We start from the raw sequence: 16,458 nt of genomic DNA on the forward strand, positions 1-16,458 counted from the left end.
CATAGTCTATCCATGACCCAAAGTCAAAATTCTAATGACCTAACAAGGCCCAAATCTTAAAAACCCAAAATATGGCCAAAACCCAGGGAAGTCAAACCAAAAGTCAACCTACTGTACGCTTAGCATACTCCTTCCAGGGCAAGTATGTGCATCGTACCAACTGGGTATGCCCAACGTACTCCCCAGATTATCAACCCAACCCATTAATAACTTAATTGGTTAAGCCAACATGCTAAACTCTCAGATCTGGTTCTAAATGGCGACTTACTATGTAAAGTTGACAACTTTACACCCATGCATGAATTAATGGGGCCCAACACTAAAAAAGAAGCTTAATAAGACTCTTAACACTTGCATGGAATAATATCTTACATAAAGTTTGCATTTTTATGGGCAAAGGACCTCAAATCAGCGAAGATCTAACATCCATAGCTTCTGGAGTGGACCATAACTTCATATATGACTTAAAAGACCCAAAAACGCATAAATATCACCATAAAATGGATCTAGCACAAAGGACCATCCAGATGAGAGATTTTTACCTCAAAAGGCTTGCTAAGGTGAAGATAACTCTAGATCTACAAGATTAAGCTACTCCCAAGAAACCTCGAAGTGTTCCTCGTTTTCTTCTTCTTCACCACAAAACACCAACAAACTCACTTTCAAGCTCAAATCTGACCAAATACACTTAGGGTTTCGATATTGTGACATAGGGTGATGGAGGCTGATCAATAAAATGTCCAAAGGTGGTTTAAGATGTTTAAGTAGGCTGCAAACCCTAAAAATTAGGGTTTGCCCCTGCTCTACGTATGTCATGCATACTCTACGTACGCCCCACATACGTGGGTGAATCTTGCGTCCAGAAAATAGATAGTATGATAAGCGTACTCATAGAGTATGCCCTGTGTACTAGCTATGGACCAAAATGATAAGGATTTTGCATTAAGGGGTTAGAAAGAAACTTACCAAATTACGAATGTTACAATTCACTTTAATCAGAATTTGTCCTTGAAGTATGCTGCTCCAAACAACTTTGGGTAGTGCTCTCTCATCTCGTCCTCCGGCTCCCACGTCCATTCTGAACCCTTTCGATGCTGCCACTGAACTTTCACCAATTCAACAACCTTGTACCTCAAGGCTTCGTCTTCCTGTCAAGAATTGTTACCGGTCTCTCGATATAATTCATGCGATCATCCACTTAAATATCCTCTAATAGAACCACCACGGAATCATCAATTAAACATTTTTGTAACTGAGAGACATGAAATATGCTATGGATCATACTAAGATCCTCGGGAAGATACAAGCGATAAGCAACCCGAACCACCCGTGTGATAAGTCCATTTTATGAATGTACTAAATTGTCATAAATCTGTTGAATTGATGTATAATTGTCCAAGAATGGCACTACATTGCTGAGTTATTGAACTTCATATGCAGGTCAATATATTGTACTAAAAGTGGGTGGAACCTACAAGTAAAACGGATTGTTAAAGGAATGAAGAAACGTTGCTGGGAAAATTGACCATTCTTCAATGTTTTGGTCTAATCTCAAGTTCTGGAGCTCCGATTGACATGAGTATAGAAGTTCTGGAAACTAGACAAGATTTTCTACAACTTTCGTGTTTTGTGCTTCTGCTAGTTATGTCGTTTTGACTACCAAAACTTGCACAGAAGATGAAGGACACCTCCAGACATCTAAGACGTCCAGGTCAAACAGCCAACATCTGGTCGTTATTTCAGAGCAGAAAAGAAGGAAGAACCCCGTCAGCATCTAACATGGAATCTAAGATGTCCCCTAGGATGTCTTGGCATTTTAGGGACGTCCCGTGTTGGAACGGTGTGTTTAGGAAAGTTTAGAAAACAAGGCACGACGTCCTAGAACGCATCTAAGACGTCTCCTAAGACGTTTGACGTTTTTGGCCATTTTTTAGTATATTTCAAGGACGTACAAAGATCGCTTGGGCGTTATACACGACGTCTAAGATGTCTCCTAGGACGTCCAACGTCCCACATCGCCCAATTTCATTATTTTTTATCCCACACTATAAATAGGAGCCTATTTCGTTGGTTAAAATTCGGATTCAAAGCAAGATTCGATTCAATTCATCATCAAGCTATAAGTGAAGATCATTTCATTGGTTAATTTTCATCAATTCTTTATTTTCCAGAATTATTTCTTCTTCCCCAAGGTTTATTTGTTCTACACTTCGATAATCATTAGGCTACATTTGTTTGATGATTCTACGTTTGTTTATGAATTCTATAATGGATTTTATTCATTTTAATCAAGTTATTTGTCTTATGAACTCAATGGAAGGCTAAATCATTAGGGTTACTTCCGGGGATGTTTAGGACTTTTTGATGAACACACTTGATTATTACTTGATTCTAGTTAATTTCAATTGTTGTTTTATGCTTCATGTGATGATCTTTTGGTAATGATAATTGAAATTGGGTTGTATGAATTGTTTGATGTCATAATTAAGATAGTCTATTGTCAATTCATCATTTGTTCCAAGTTCACATAGTTTAGGAATAAAGACAAGTGATTGAATCAACATATATTATTCCAACTTATGATATTGAATCTTAATGCGGTAATAGGTACTTGTAAGATATTTTATTGCTAGTCCACTAATTGTTCTTAATCCATTGAGGCATAAAGGAGTAAGACAACTAGTTAAATGAACATTTAGTATGCCCAAACTATGTATTACAAGTTAATAAATCCCAATTGTATCTAAGTAATTGAATTAGGATTTAAGGGAAGAAAGTGTGTGAATTTAAACTGTCCATAACTGAACCGGGAGTACTCTAGTTTTCTCATTGAGATTTTCGTTGTAATTAATAAATTTCCATGCTTTTTGTTTGATCTTTGCGTTAAATTCTTTTTCGTGACAATTGCTAGTAGCTTTTTTTCGTTGACTATTTTAACACAAAGTTTGACAACAAACTCCCTGTAGATTCGACCCTTACTTACCCTAGCTATCTAGTGGTTTTGAGGTTATTTTTGATTGATACAACGACATCAATCATAATTTGGCGCCTTTGTCGGGGAGATTGTGCGCTTGAGCTATTGTTTTTAAGTAGTTATAGCCTTTTACTTTCATTTTCAATTCTCGTTTGTAGTTCACATTTTGTTTTATTTGTGTTGTGCAGGCACACTGGTGCATGCATACAAGACATAGCAGACGCTCTTCACCGCTTGCATTTGATCCGGAAATCGAACGAACAGCTCGCTCAAATCGGGTCGCCAGAAGGAACATCAACACTATGAGTGTAGATAATGTTGTCGTGGAAGATGTGGTTGAAGGGCATGAGGAAGAAGCCAACAATCCTCCACCACTAGTTCCACCACCAGCTCCTCAATTCCCAAACAACAACAATGGGAATAACAACAATGCCGGTGCACCAATCATCCAACCAGTGCAACCATAACTGAATAGAAACAACCGTGGCCAAAATGGTGGAAACGGAGGAAATTGGGCATAGAATATGGGAGGCAATGTAGGAAACCACACTGGTGGTAATGTTAGAAATCATAACCAAAATCCTAGAAATGTTGGTCCTCAATTCGGTAATGGTGGTAATGGTGGTAACGAGGATGATTGGGATTTTGACGATGGAAGTTACAACGGACTTGGTTGGAATCATAACCACAACGGTGGTAATAGGCGGAATCAAGGAAATCGGGGTGGAAACGGGTACTAAAACAATAACTGGAACAACCTGAATTTCCCTAATGGTGGCAACAATTACTACAATGATGGGTTCGGAAATCAAGGCTTTGGGAATCAATATCGAAGGAATCCAAATGGTGGATTCAACAATGCGAATGGAGGATACTAAAATGAAGGTAATCAATTCCCTCATCTTTACTTTCTGCAGCCTAATAGACAATCTGTGGCGTCTCATTTTCAGCCGAGAGAGTATGATGATGCTTCACCCATACTCTTCGCAGAAGTAAATGAGCATCATGTAGAAGTAAGACCACAACTAATTAGTGTCTTACCCGTCTTTAGAGGCCATAAAACTAATGATCCATACAATCACCTCTATGAGTTCCTTGCAATTGCTAACGCGAATACTCCGCGAGGAACTAATAGAGATTCATTTAGACTTCTCTTATTTCCGTTCACTTTAAAAGAAAAAGCTAAGTATTGGTTCACTTCTCTTGCCCCCATAGTATCACTACTTGGGAGCAATTAAAAACTAAATTTTTGCAAGAGTTTTACCCAGCTAGTAAAACAACGGAAATAAGAAAAGCCATAGAAGATTTTGCACAAAAACCCAAAGAAGAATTTCATGATGCATTTGAACGCCTCAAGGAATTGTTCCGTTCATGTCCCTATCATGAATTTCCCCGTTGGCAACTGGTAGGTTTCTTTTATGATGGAGTCGATACTGCCAATCAAAGCATGATTAATGCCTCGTCCGGCGGCATTATTATGATACAAGATAGTGAAGACGCTTGGCGATTCTTAGAGTAGTTGAGTCATGGTTCAAAAACCAATTACTCAGCTAAGAAACGGGACAATCCAGTTTCATCTGTTGCTTCAGTTGGACTAGACAAAAAACTGGAAAAATGAAGTCAAATCTGATATTAATTCTTTAAATAAAATTTTTGACTTACTACTCTCTAGTCTAGGCAAAAAGAAAGGTGTGTTTTTTCGCAGGGACAGAAGATATGTGTAAGCTGTGGAGATTCATGACACATTGCAGATGAGTGCATGAGAATTCAAGAGGAAATCAATCAAGTGCATGGTTATGGTCAATTCCAAAATAATCCACGATCATTCAATCGGAACTACATCCAAGGCGGGAACTACAACAACATTGGGATTTTCAACAACAACAACCGTCAAGGGAATTACCAAAACCAAAATCAGCCAAAACAGTTCCAGCAGTCCAACTTTAACCAAGGTGGAACATCAAAGAAGGAGGAAAATGATGGCAACAAGTTGGACAAAATCATGGAGTTCATAACCTAAACATATCAGAAAACCGACACTAACTCCAAGTCTATAGCTGCTATTGAGAAGCAAATTGCTCAACTGGCGGAGCAAATTGGGAAAAGAGAAGATGGCAAGTTTCCAAGCACCACAACAGTGAACCCATCTCATACCCAGAGACCCCGAAAAGAGCATCAAGTGAACGAGGTAATTACCTTGTGTAGTGGAAAAAAGGTTGACAACAAGGTAAGTGCTTCTACATTAGATAATGACAGTGACACTGAAGTCATCTTTGATGAAAAAGAAGAGTTTGAGAAAGATTTTAAATCCGAAAAACAAAAAGAAGATAAGGTTAAAAATGACTCTAAAGTTGGGGAGCATGGTGTGGAGGTTAATACCGCACCATACCCTTCGGCTTTAGAGAAGCCGGCATCCTTCCCTTTTGGGAAGCGAGGGCTAAAAATGGAAGACATGTGAGATCTATTTAGTCAAGTTAAAATAAATATCCCATTAGTCAAACTTATTAAGGAGGTACCTTCTTATGCTAAATTTTTGAAGGATTTGTGTGTTCAAAAACGCAAACTCCAAGCATACCTCCCTAAAAAGATTGATTTAGTCAAGCATGCGAGTTCGATAATATCAAATAAACTTCCACCCAAGCTTAAGGATCATGGAGCACCTTTAATTTTTGTTACGCTAGGTAACATTAATATAAAAAAGGCGCTCCTTGATCTTGGAGCTAGTGTTAATATAATCCCGGGAAATTTTTTTGATCAACATGACTTAGGCACTTTGGAACAAACTGATATTATTTTACGATTGGCCGATAAGTCAACAAAAATTCCTTGGGGAATATTATCAGATGTTATTATTAAGGTGGGAGATTTCTATTACCCAGTTGATTTTCTTATGCTTGACACCGTGAGCACTTATAAAGAAAGTCAACCTTCTATTATTTTAGGTCGTCCGTTATTGACAGCAATAAATGCACAAATTAATTGTAGAACGGGTGCAATGGATATCTCTTTTGGAAATAGGAAACTTAGAATTGATATTTTTAATACGTTTCCTAACTCACCATCAGATTATGAATGTTATCATGTGGATGTGGTTGATGACTTAGTGCATCAATTCACTCTTAAAATCTTACACCCTGATCCATTGGAGTTTTTTCTTTCTAATGACAGGGACGAAGTTTTAGAGTTGGATGACATCAAGATGGTTGAGGAGGCATTTGAAAATGTTATTGAGCAAGAGAGGCCACCATGGAGTTATCAAGTTGAAAAATTGCCAACAAGTTTTTCGGACCCACTTAAGCCATCTTTGGAGGAGCCACCCAGTCTTGAACTCAAAACTCTTCCTTCACATCATAGATACTCTTTTTTAGGATCTAAGGAGAACTTACCAATTACCATATCTTTTGATTTGACATGTCCACAGGAGGAAGCATTACTGAAGGTGCTTTCGAAGTACAAGGGAGCAATTGGATGGACCATAGCAGACTTGAAGGGAATTATTCCAGCCACATGTATGCATTGAATCATCACTGAAGCTAGAGAAAAGCCATCCCGAGATGCACAACGAAGGCTCAACCCGAATCTGCGAGAAGTTGTTAAAAAGGAGGTGTTGAAATGGCTTGATGCGGGTATTATCTACCCAATATTTGATAGTGATTGGGTGAGCCCGACACAGACAGTGCCAAAGAAGTCGGGCGTTACAGTGGTAGATACAGAAGATGGAGAGAAGATCTCAACAAGATCGGTCACCAGATGGAGAGTTTGCATCGACTATCGCAAACTCAATGCTGCAACATCAAATGACCATTTCCCTCTCCCTTTTATTGATCAAATAATTGAGAAATTGTATGGTAAAAAGTTTTATTGTTTTTTGGATGGATACTCGGGGTATAATCAAATTGCCATCCACCCCGAGTATCAATCCAAAATGACATTCACGTGTCCATATGGCACCTTTGCTTTCCGAAGGATGCCATTCGGCTTGTGTAATGCCCCTGCCACATTTTAAAGATGTATGATGGCTATTTTTTTAGACGTGGTGGGGGATGCATTAGAAATTTTCATGGATGATTTTTCTATTTTTGGATCATCTTTTGAGACATGCTTAGACCAATTAGAAAAAGTTTTGAAACGTTGTATTGACTCTAATTTGGTTTTAAGTTGGGAGAAGAGTCATTTCATGATAAAATAGGGAATTGTACTTGGCCATGTTGTCTCCGAGCATGGCTTTGAAGTCGACCGGGCCATAGTACAAATTATTTCTACTCTTCTCCCACCAACTTCAGTAAAAGGCGCCCGTTCTTTTCTTGTACATGCCGGCTTTTATCGAAGATTTATCAAGGATTTTAGTGCAATGTCAAAACCTCTTTGTAATTTACTTTTAAAAGATGCACCATTTTCCTTTGATAAAGCATGTCTTGAATCTTTTACCACATTAAAGAACAAACTTGTTGAAGCTCCTATCTTGCAATCACCCGATTGGACTTTACATTTTGAAATTATGTGTGATCCAAGTGATTACGCGGTAGGGGCAATTTTGGGACAACGGGTGAATAAAAAACCCATTGCAATTTGTTATGCGAGCAAAAAAATTTCGGATGCACAATTGAATTACACTACTACCGAAAAAGAGTTGCTTGCGGTCGTGTTTGCACTTGAAAATTTTAGATCTTACATATGGGGATCTAAAGTTGTAATTTTTACCGACCATAGTGCCATTCACCACCTCTTGGAAAAGAAGGATGCCAAACCACGTCTCATAAGATGGATCCTTCTTCTTCAAGAGTTTAATCTTGAAATTCAGGACAAAAAGGGTTCTGAAAATGTTGTGGTGGATCATTTATATAGAATAACTAATAATGATAACTCAACGAAAGTTATTCAAGAAAACTTTCCAGATGAGCATAGTCTTGTTGTCAAAACTATACCATGGTTTGCTAATTTAATTAATTACTTTGCGACAGGGGAAACTCCATTGTATTGGAATGCTCAACAAATGAGGTTCTTCCACTCTCAAACAAAATACTACATATGGGAGGACCCATATATTTTCAAAATTGGAGCAGATCAAGTGAATAGGAGATGTGTACCACATACAGAGCAAGAAGACATTCTTCGACACTGCCATTCATATACATGTGGAGGGCATTTTAGTGCCAAAAGGCAGGGCATCGGGTTCTACAAAGCGGTTTTTTCTGGCCCTCTATTTTTAAAGATGCACATACATTCGTTAAAGCTTGTATTCGTTGCCAACAAGTTGGGGGGATCTCAAGACGGGACATGATGCCAATGACCCCAATTTTAGTAGTTGAAATCTTTGATGTATGGGGCATTGATTTCATGGGTCTGTTCCCCACTTCTTTTGGCAATCTATACATTCTTGTAGCCGTTGATTATGTATCAAAATGGCTCGAAACCGAGGATACACACACGAATGACCATAGTGTTGTTTGTAAATTTGTTAAAAAGAACATATTTTCTACACACGGAATCCCTCGAACTATTATTAGTGATGGGGGCTCCCATTTTAAAAATTGGCATTTTGCAAAGTTACTTAAACACTATAGTGTCACACATATGATAGCTACTCCATATCACCCACAAACAAATGGACAAGTAGAAGTGTCAAATAGGGAAATAAAACGAATCTTGGAGAAGACTGTTCATCCCGACCGAAAAGATTGGTCATTAAGATTAGATGATGTGTTATGGGCATATCGAACAACCTATACGACGCCCATTGGAATGTCTCCGTATCGGCTTGTTTATGGAAAGCCATGCCATCTCCCGGTGGAGTTAGAACACCGTGCCATGTGGGCCATAAAAAATGCTAACTTTGAATTGAGTGATGCAGGTATAGAAAGGAAACTCCAAATTGTTGAATTGGAAGAGATTCGAAAAGAAGCTTACGAAAGCTCAAGGATCTATAAAGAAAAGACGAAGGCATTTCATGACCGACATATTGTCCGAAAACAATTCGTTAAAGAACAATTGGTGTGGCTATTCAACTCTCGTCTCAAACTCTTCCTCAGAAAGCTTCGGAGTAAATGGAATGGACCTTTTGTGGTGAAAAATGTGGCGGATCATGGATCTATTGAAATCAAGGACACGAAAGGCAGTGAACCATTCAAGGTAAATGGACAAAGACTCAAACCTTATATTCGAATGGTAAATGGTGAAACAACATTCGTTGAGAAAACAACGCTCAAGGCAACACAATATTTAGAAACAACTTAGTCGAGGTAAACCGTCCGGCTGAAGACATAAAACTTACCGCTTTTCGGGAGGCAACCCGTGGTTTGGTGTGTTTTTACTTCTATTCTTCTTTTGGTGTGTTTTAATTCTTTTCGTATCGAGGACAATCCAAGGTTTAAAGTTGGGGAGGGGGTATTTAATTTTTGTTTAAAATTAAATAATATTCGAAAAATACTCAAAAAACAGCAAAAAAAAATAGCCTCAGGCATCCTAGGGGTGTCTTAGACGTTGTCTAAGACGCCGTCGGGCTGTCACTTCTTTTCCCCCCGATGAAAACCCTTCGCGAAAATTAAAAAAATACCCTTAATGTGTATGACGTCCTAGGACGCGTCTAAGACGCCGGCTAGGACGTCGACGTGTTTTTCAACCGTTTTATGCCGTTTTCTGCATTATTGTTGGTATCTTTCTTCTCCAAACTGCCATAGCCGAAAACCCACTTGTTCTTGCTTATTTCCTTTGATTTCTTGGCCAAAACTCAACCAAAATTCGTGGTTTTTGTTGCAATCTTCAAGAAATCAAGTAAGAAACATCACATTGCAAGATTTACACACTCTAATCACTTATTTGGGGCCGATTTCAAAACCCACAAAAACTAGGGTTTCGAAATTTTGACTTATTTTGAGATTTTACTTCAAGTTCTTGGTTCTTCTTCACTAGAAACACAATTTCAACAAGGTATATGCTTCAAAACTCCATCTTTTAGTTGAATTTCAGAATTTTTGCATGTATGTTCATATATGTTTGAAATTTTGAAAAAGATGAAGAATATGATATATATTGGTATGAATTCTTGTGAATTAGTGTTTGTAGTTGTTAGAAGTATGTTCCAAACAAGTTGCATGTGTTGATTCGAGAAATTTCTAAAAATTGAATTTTTGTTGTTAGTTGTTAAAAAATAATAATAATAAATAAAAGCACATATAATGTTGGAAAATCATTCTTATGTTTATATTTGTGTTTGAATTAAAAATTCAAGTTTTTAGAAAATTTCAGAATGACACTGAATTTTGACATTGCATTGTTAGTCTGAATATTTGCCTGTTACAGTTCTGTTCTGGTTTTAGTTAGAACTTGTCAGTTGAAGTTAACTTTTGGTTTAACTGTGTTTTTACTGATTGGATAAATTTTTGAAAAATATTTAGTTACTAAAAACATAACAGGACTTAAAACGGTTATTTATTTAGACTGGATTTATTTTAACTTTGTTTGGAACAACTTGCCAACTGAATTATTTGTTTTATTTTTGTGACATTTGATATGTTTAATGGCAAGTTTTGTTTTGTGGTTTTGTGTATGAATTATTTTGCAGATGCCAGCAAAGAGATCAAGGGTAGCATCATCAAGCAGTGCATCTAGACAACCAGCTAGACAGTCGGAGCCAAATGTACATGTGGCTTTCAACCCACAGTATCAGACATTGCATGAGCATCTAGATGACATTCGTCCAACAGTTTATGAGGCAACTCATCCGAATATGGGTTTTATTGTAGAGTACATGGTGGAGCGACCGAGCTTCACTAGGTATAATATTGTGGAGACGTTTGATCGCTATGGATGGGGTGGAGTGCTAGACTTCAATCCCACGCAGATTTATGTTGATATAGTGCAGGAATGGATGAGGAAACTTCGACGTGTCGAGGTGCCTGGTAGGCCGGAGGAGTTGCCGCTGATTGGGACGGTCCGTACTCATGATATAGTGATAACTGTGCAGGGTATTCGGGACATGTTTCATGTAGATACTGGCTGTCATTTTCATTATCTTGAGAATCATCTGACTGAGTATAGATGTATTGACACGAGGGGGTAACCCTGGGGTTAGTATGACTGAAGTATACCGTATAGTGTTCCATGAGGGGACGAGGGCATACGACAGATTCCGCGAATTGGTGCCTTTAGCAAAGGCATTACATAACATTATCACGAAAAATGTGAACCCAAGGAATAGTGATCCTAGGGCGGTGAGGCCACATGACTTATATGTATTATATGGATTGATGATAGGATCTATCTTTATCTCTTATGCATATAATGCTATGTGCAACATATGGTCCTGTTTTGATATCCAGCACAGAGTCACTACCCCCCATGTTGCCCTGATATCGACATATGTTGCCTTGCTACTTCTTTTAGACACATCTCATTTCATGTTGAAAATGGGAGACATATTCTGAGGGATTCTACCACAAATCCGACATACACGGCACCACTCGGAGTGGGGGATGAGGAGCCATTCGTTGGTGATTTTTAGGGGGATCAGTAGCAGCAATAGGCATAAGCAGCAGGTCGGGGATAGAACATGCAGGCAGCTTGGGAGGACTTTGTGGGGAGGCAGAACATGCATAACCAGGAGGTGCAGGCTTGGATGGGGAGAACGGATATATGGTTGAAGGGTGTCGATACGACACTAGCTGATATTACTGAGCAGATGCGACAGATTGGCATTACATCTAGCAACACTTATAGTGTTGCCACTCGTCAGTTGTACCAACAGGAGTACTATGCAGATGCTGCCTACACATAGAGTCGTGTCCAGTATGAACCGATGGACATTGATCAACCACAGTATCGATACCGAGCTCCAGCTCCGTTCTTCTACCGATCCGGGAATCTGAGCAACTATCCACCGCCATCCGAGCATGAGCATTATCAGCCACCACCAGCTACAGAGGACTCTACTCGCTTTGAGGATTTAGTTGGATCGATCTTTGGGTATCCTCCACCATACCCACGTTATCCTCCACAGTCGCCCCCACATTGAACTTTGGTGAGATCCTCTTTTGATTTTTATTTTTATGGTTGTTTGATGAAGACTTTTTTTATTTTTATTTTTATTTTTCGTTTGCTTTTCATGTCTTTATTTGGGATGAATGTACTATTATTAAACTCATTATTATTATTACTCTCTCTTGGGTTGGTTCCATTAAATATGTGATGAGTTAGTAGCATCTCTATATCTTGAACGTAACTCATCAAAATGGAAAATGATAGGAGTTTCGTAAATTGAGTCATAATATTTATTTAATATTGATTTTGTGGATTGCTCAACCGATTTGGGAATATTTATATTTAGTTAAAAAATTGTTATGTGAAATACCCAAGTGTTTGAAAAATGACGGTTTTTAGCTCGAGCCTACGATCTTTCAATTGAGGACCCAACCGAACAATATGTGTCATCACGCTCTGAGTACTTGGTCTTACTTACTCTTGCGCCTTTGGGGTTGGGAGGGGACTATTATTGTTTTCACACAATAAAAAAGCATCAAAAGACATTGAAGAACTTCCAAGTATCTATATTCAAGCTCAAGTCAAATACCAAAATGATCAAATCCGATGAAGCCATCAAAGAACTTGAAGAATGCAAAATCAAGATAAATATGAAGAAAAGTTCAAGTTGAAGACATTGTGTGAAATAATGTGTGACCCCTCGATAGCGGGAGCGTATGGGTTGGTCCATTAAGTGTTACCGACCGCGCTAACTATGTTAGTGAACCTTGAAAAAAGGGACTTTGGCAATGAGTTCAACTGATTACTCATGAGGGTGATTATTGGAAAGGGTTCAAAAAGTGGAGGGTTTCAAACAACAAAGTAAAATAAGCATAACATGTGTTTTGAGTTTAAAAGTCTGGATAAGAAAATAATAATCCCCATAATCAATATATTGTGCTATTGGAAATGTTGTGATAAAAAGTACAGAATTCATGATTCCATTGAGTTTTTCTTAGGATAAGAGAGTAAAGACTACGCTGATTATTTCAGGCCAATCTCGGGACGAGTTTGGAATAAAGTTGGGGAGGTTTGATAAGTCCATTTTATGAATGTACTAAATTGTTATAAATCTGTTGAATTGATGTATAATTGTCCAAGAATGGCACTACTTTGATGAGTTGTTGAACTTCATATACAGGTCAATATATTGTACTAAAAGTGGGCGGAACCTGCAAGTAAAACAGTGCTAAAGGAATGAAGAAACGTTGCTGGGAAAACTGACCATGCTTCAATGTTTTGGTCATAACTGAAGTTCCGCAGCTCTAATTGACATGAGTAAAGAAGTTCTGGAAACTAGACAAGATTTTCTACAACTTTTGTGTTTTGTGTTTCTGCTAGTTATGTCGTTTTGACCACCAAAACTTAAACGAAAGATGAAGGATGCCTCCAGGCGTCTAAGACATCCCCTAGGACGTCCACATCAAACGGTCAGCATCTGGCCGTTATTTCAAAGCAGAAAAGAAGGAAGAACCCCCGTCAGCGTCTTACATGGCGTCAAAGATGTCCCCTAGGACATCTTGGCATTTTGGGGATGTCCCGTGTTGGAACGGTGTGTTTCGGAAAGTTTAGAAAACAAGGCAGGACGTCCTAGAACGTGTCTAAGACGTCTCCTAATACGTTTGACGTTTTTGGCCATTTTTTAGTGTATTTCAAGGACGACAGATGGCATGCAAGGACGTACAAAGAACGCCTGGGCGTTATACACGACATCTAAGATGTCTGCTAGGACGTCCAACATCCCACATCCCCCAATTTCATTATTTTTTATCTCACACTATAAATACGAGCCTATGAATTCGTTTTTAGGGTTACCACCTCCGATTTTCAGAGTTTTTCATGTGTTTTTGAGGCTTCTAAAACACTTGGAAACATTTGAAAACACAAATCCATTCCATTAAAATCCGGATTCAAAGCAAGACTCAATTCAATTCATCATCAAGCTATAAGTGAAGATCATTTCATTGGTTAATCTTCATCAATTCTTTATTTTCCAGAATTATTTCTTCTTCCCCAAGGTTTATTTTTTCTATAATTTGATAATCATTAGGCTACATTTGTTTGATGATTCTACATTTGTTTATGAATTCTATTATGCATTTTATTCATTTCAATCAAGTTATTTGTTTTATGAACTCAATGGAAGGCTAAATCATTAGGGTTACTTCTGGGGATGTTTAGGACTTTTTGATGAACATAATTGATTATTACTTGATTTTAGTTAATTCAATTGTTGTTTTATGCTTCATGTGATGATCTTTTAGTAATGATAATTGAAATTGGGTTGTATGAATTGTTTGATGTCATAATTAAGATAGTCTATTGTCAATTCATCATTTGTTCCAAGTTCACTTAGTTTAGGAATAAAGACAAGTGACTGAATCAACATATATTATTCCAACTTATGATATTGAATCTTAATGCGGTAATAGGTAGTTGTATGATATTTTATAGCTAGTCCACTAATTGTTCTTAATCCATTTAGGCATAAAGGAGTAAGACAACTAGTTAAATGAAAATTTAGTGTGCCCAAACTATGTATTACAAGTTAATAAACCCCAATTGTATCTAAGTAATTGAATTAGGATTTAAGGGAAGAAAGTGTGTGAATTTAAACTATCCATAACTGAACCGGAAGTACTCTAGTTTTCTCATTGAAATTTTCGTTTTAATTAATAAATTTCCAAGCTTTTTGTTTGATCTTTGCTTTAATTTTTTTTCGTGACAATTTCTAGTAGTTTGTTTTTTTTCGTTGACTATTTTAACACAAAATTTGACGACAAACTCCTTGCGGATTCGACCCTTACTTACCCTAGCTATCTAGTGGTTTTGAGATTATTCTTGACTGATACAACGACATTGATCATCGTGCCAAAACCCTAAAGAGACCGATGTGCCTGGGGCCCAATTTGCTCTTCTTCCTGAATCGGATGACACCTTTCCAATGTGACAAGTTCAGGGGGACCATATCCCTAACCTGAAACTCTAAATCTGATTGGTGCTTGTCGGCATAGCTCTTCTTCCGGCTCTAAGCTGTCTGGAGCCTACTCCAAACTGCTGAATCAACTTGGTAGTCTTGAGTACCGCTTTGGTACTCCCCATTAGTAGCTGACCGTCCTCACCCCAACATATCATGGTACTGCATTTCTTTCTATAGAGCATCTCAAAAGGAGGTCGATTAATGTTGGCGTGATTACTATTGTTATACAAAAACTATTGGATTAGGTGTCTAAGACCATAACTATTTTGGTATGTACTTGACCCGATTGTGAGCATGGTCCTTTTGGGTTGCCTTCACCATAGCAACTGATGGGATGAATTAAGGAGAAAAAGGATTAATTATGATTTATTAATATATTATATGAATAATATATTAAAAGAGAAATCATATTGTTTAATTAATATTAGTCAATAATTCATTTTGTGGCTAAAAGAGATTAATTAAATAAAGGGGACTGATATTGCAATTATATGATAGTTGCAAATTGGGCTATGGATTCCTAATGGAAATCGGATTGGACAAAATCTATGGGAAGCCCATATGGATTTCGTCCAAGGGCTTTCCAAGGGAACTCCATGGGTTGCTTAAGGCGTAAGCAGTGAGATTAGGGTTTCCTGATTCAAAACCCTAATAGCCTAAGTATAAAAGGAACCCTTGGCAAGCCAAAAACGTCCCTAACCTTATAAGAGAAACCCTAGGACGTTTTTGGTGCCTCCTCCCTCTCTCCTTGTTCATCTTGTTACATATGGTGTTTGTGACTCCATTAGAGGTGCAACATTTGAGGCACTAGGCTTTCAGAAGTCAATTACAAGAAGGATTCGGATTGTTATTGCAACATAACAATCAAGGTAAGATCTAAAATCTATCCTTTTGTCAATTTTGATTATTGTATACTAGAGTTAGGGTTTATGAGCTTTGGATGATTATTACGTATATCAGACAAACTAGATCCAAAGCTTTAGGGTTTGCATGTACACCATAGGATTGACGTAGTGCTCAAAACCCATCAAAAACTACGCCAAAGGGATATATGTATCCCAACTCCCACCAAAATCCAGAACACACGCCCGAAGCATATCCTCCAAGGTATGAATAGTCCTCTCGCTCTGACCATCAGTATGTGGGTGGAAAGTCGTACTGAAATGCAGATGAGTACCCAGCTCGTCGTGGAACCTCTTCCAAAATCTGGAAGTAAACCGGACGTTCCTGTCTAAAACCACAAAACGGGCACACCATGAAGTGCCACTACCTCCCTGATGTATACCTCAGCTAACTTCTCTGAGGAGATACTATCTTGAGTCGGAATAAAATGTGTGAACTTGGTCAATCAATCCACGATGACCCAAATCGAATCCACTCTATGTTCACTCTAAGGCAACATCGTAATGAAATCCATGGTAATCTCCTCCCATTTTCAAACAGTGATATCTAACGGTTACATCTTGTCGTGAGGCCACTGATGCTCGGC

General features: G+C 38.1%; 1 non-coding gene across 1 annotated transcript; it reads right to left on the reverse strand.

The window, feature by feature from the left end:
* Positions 1–4,256: 4,256 nt before the first annotated feature.
* LOC111881960 (small nucleolar RNA R71) lies at positions 4,257–4,363 on the reverse strand. Its single transcript, XR_002847006.1, has one exon. It is a non-coding gene; the product is annotated as a small nucleolar RNA R71 (small nucleolar RNA).
* Between the last annotated feature and the right edge of the window lie 12,095 nt (positions 4,364–16,458).

Source organism: Lactuca sativa, chromosome 6 (assembly GCF_002870075.4).
Source record: "Lactuca sativa cultivar Salinas chromosome 6, Lsat_Salinas_v11, whole genome shotgun sequence".
Lineage (NCBI taxonomy): Eukaryota > Viridiplantae > Streptophyta > Magnoliopsida > Asterales > Asteraceae > Lactuca > Lactuca sativa.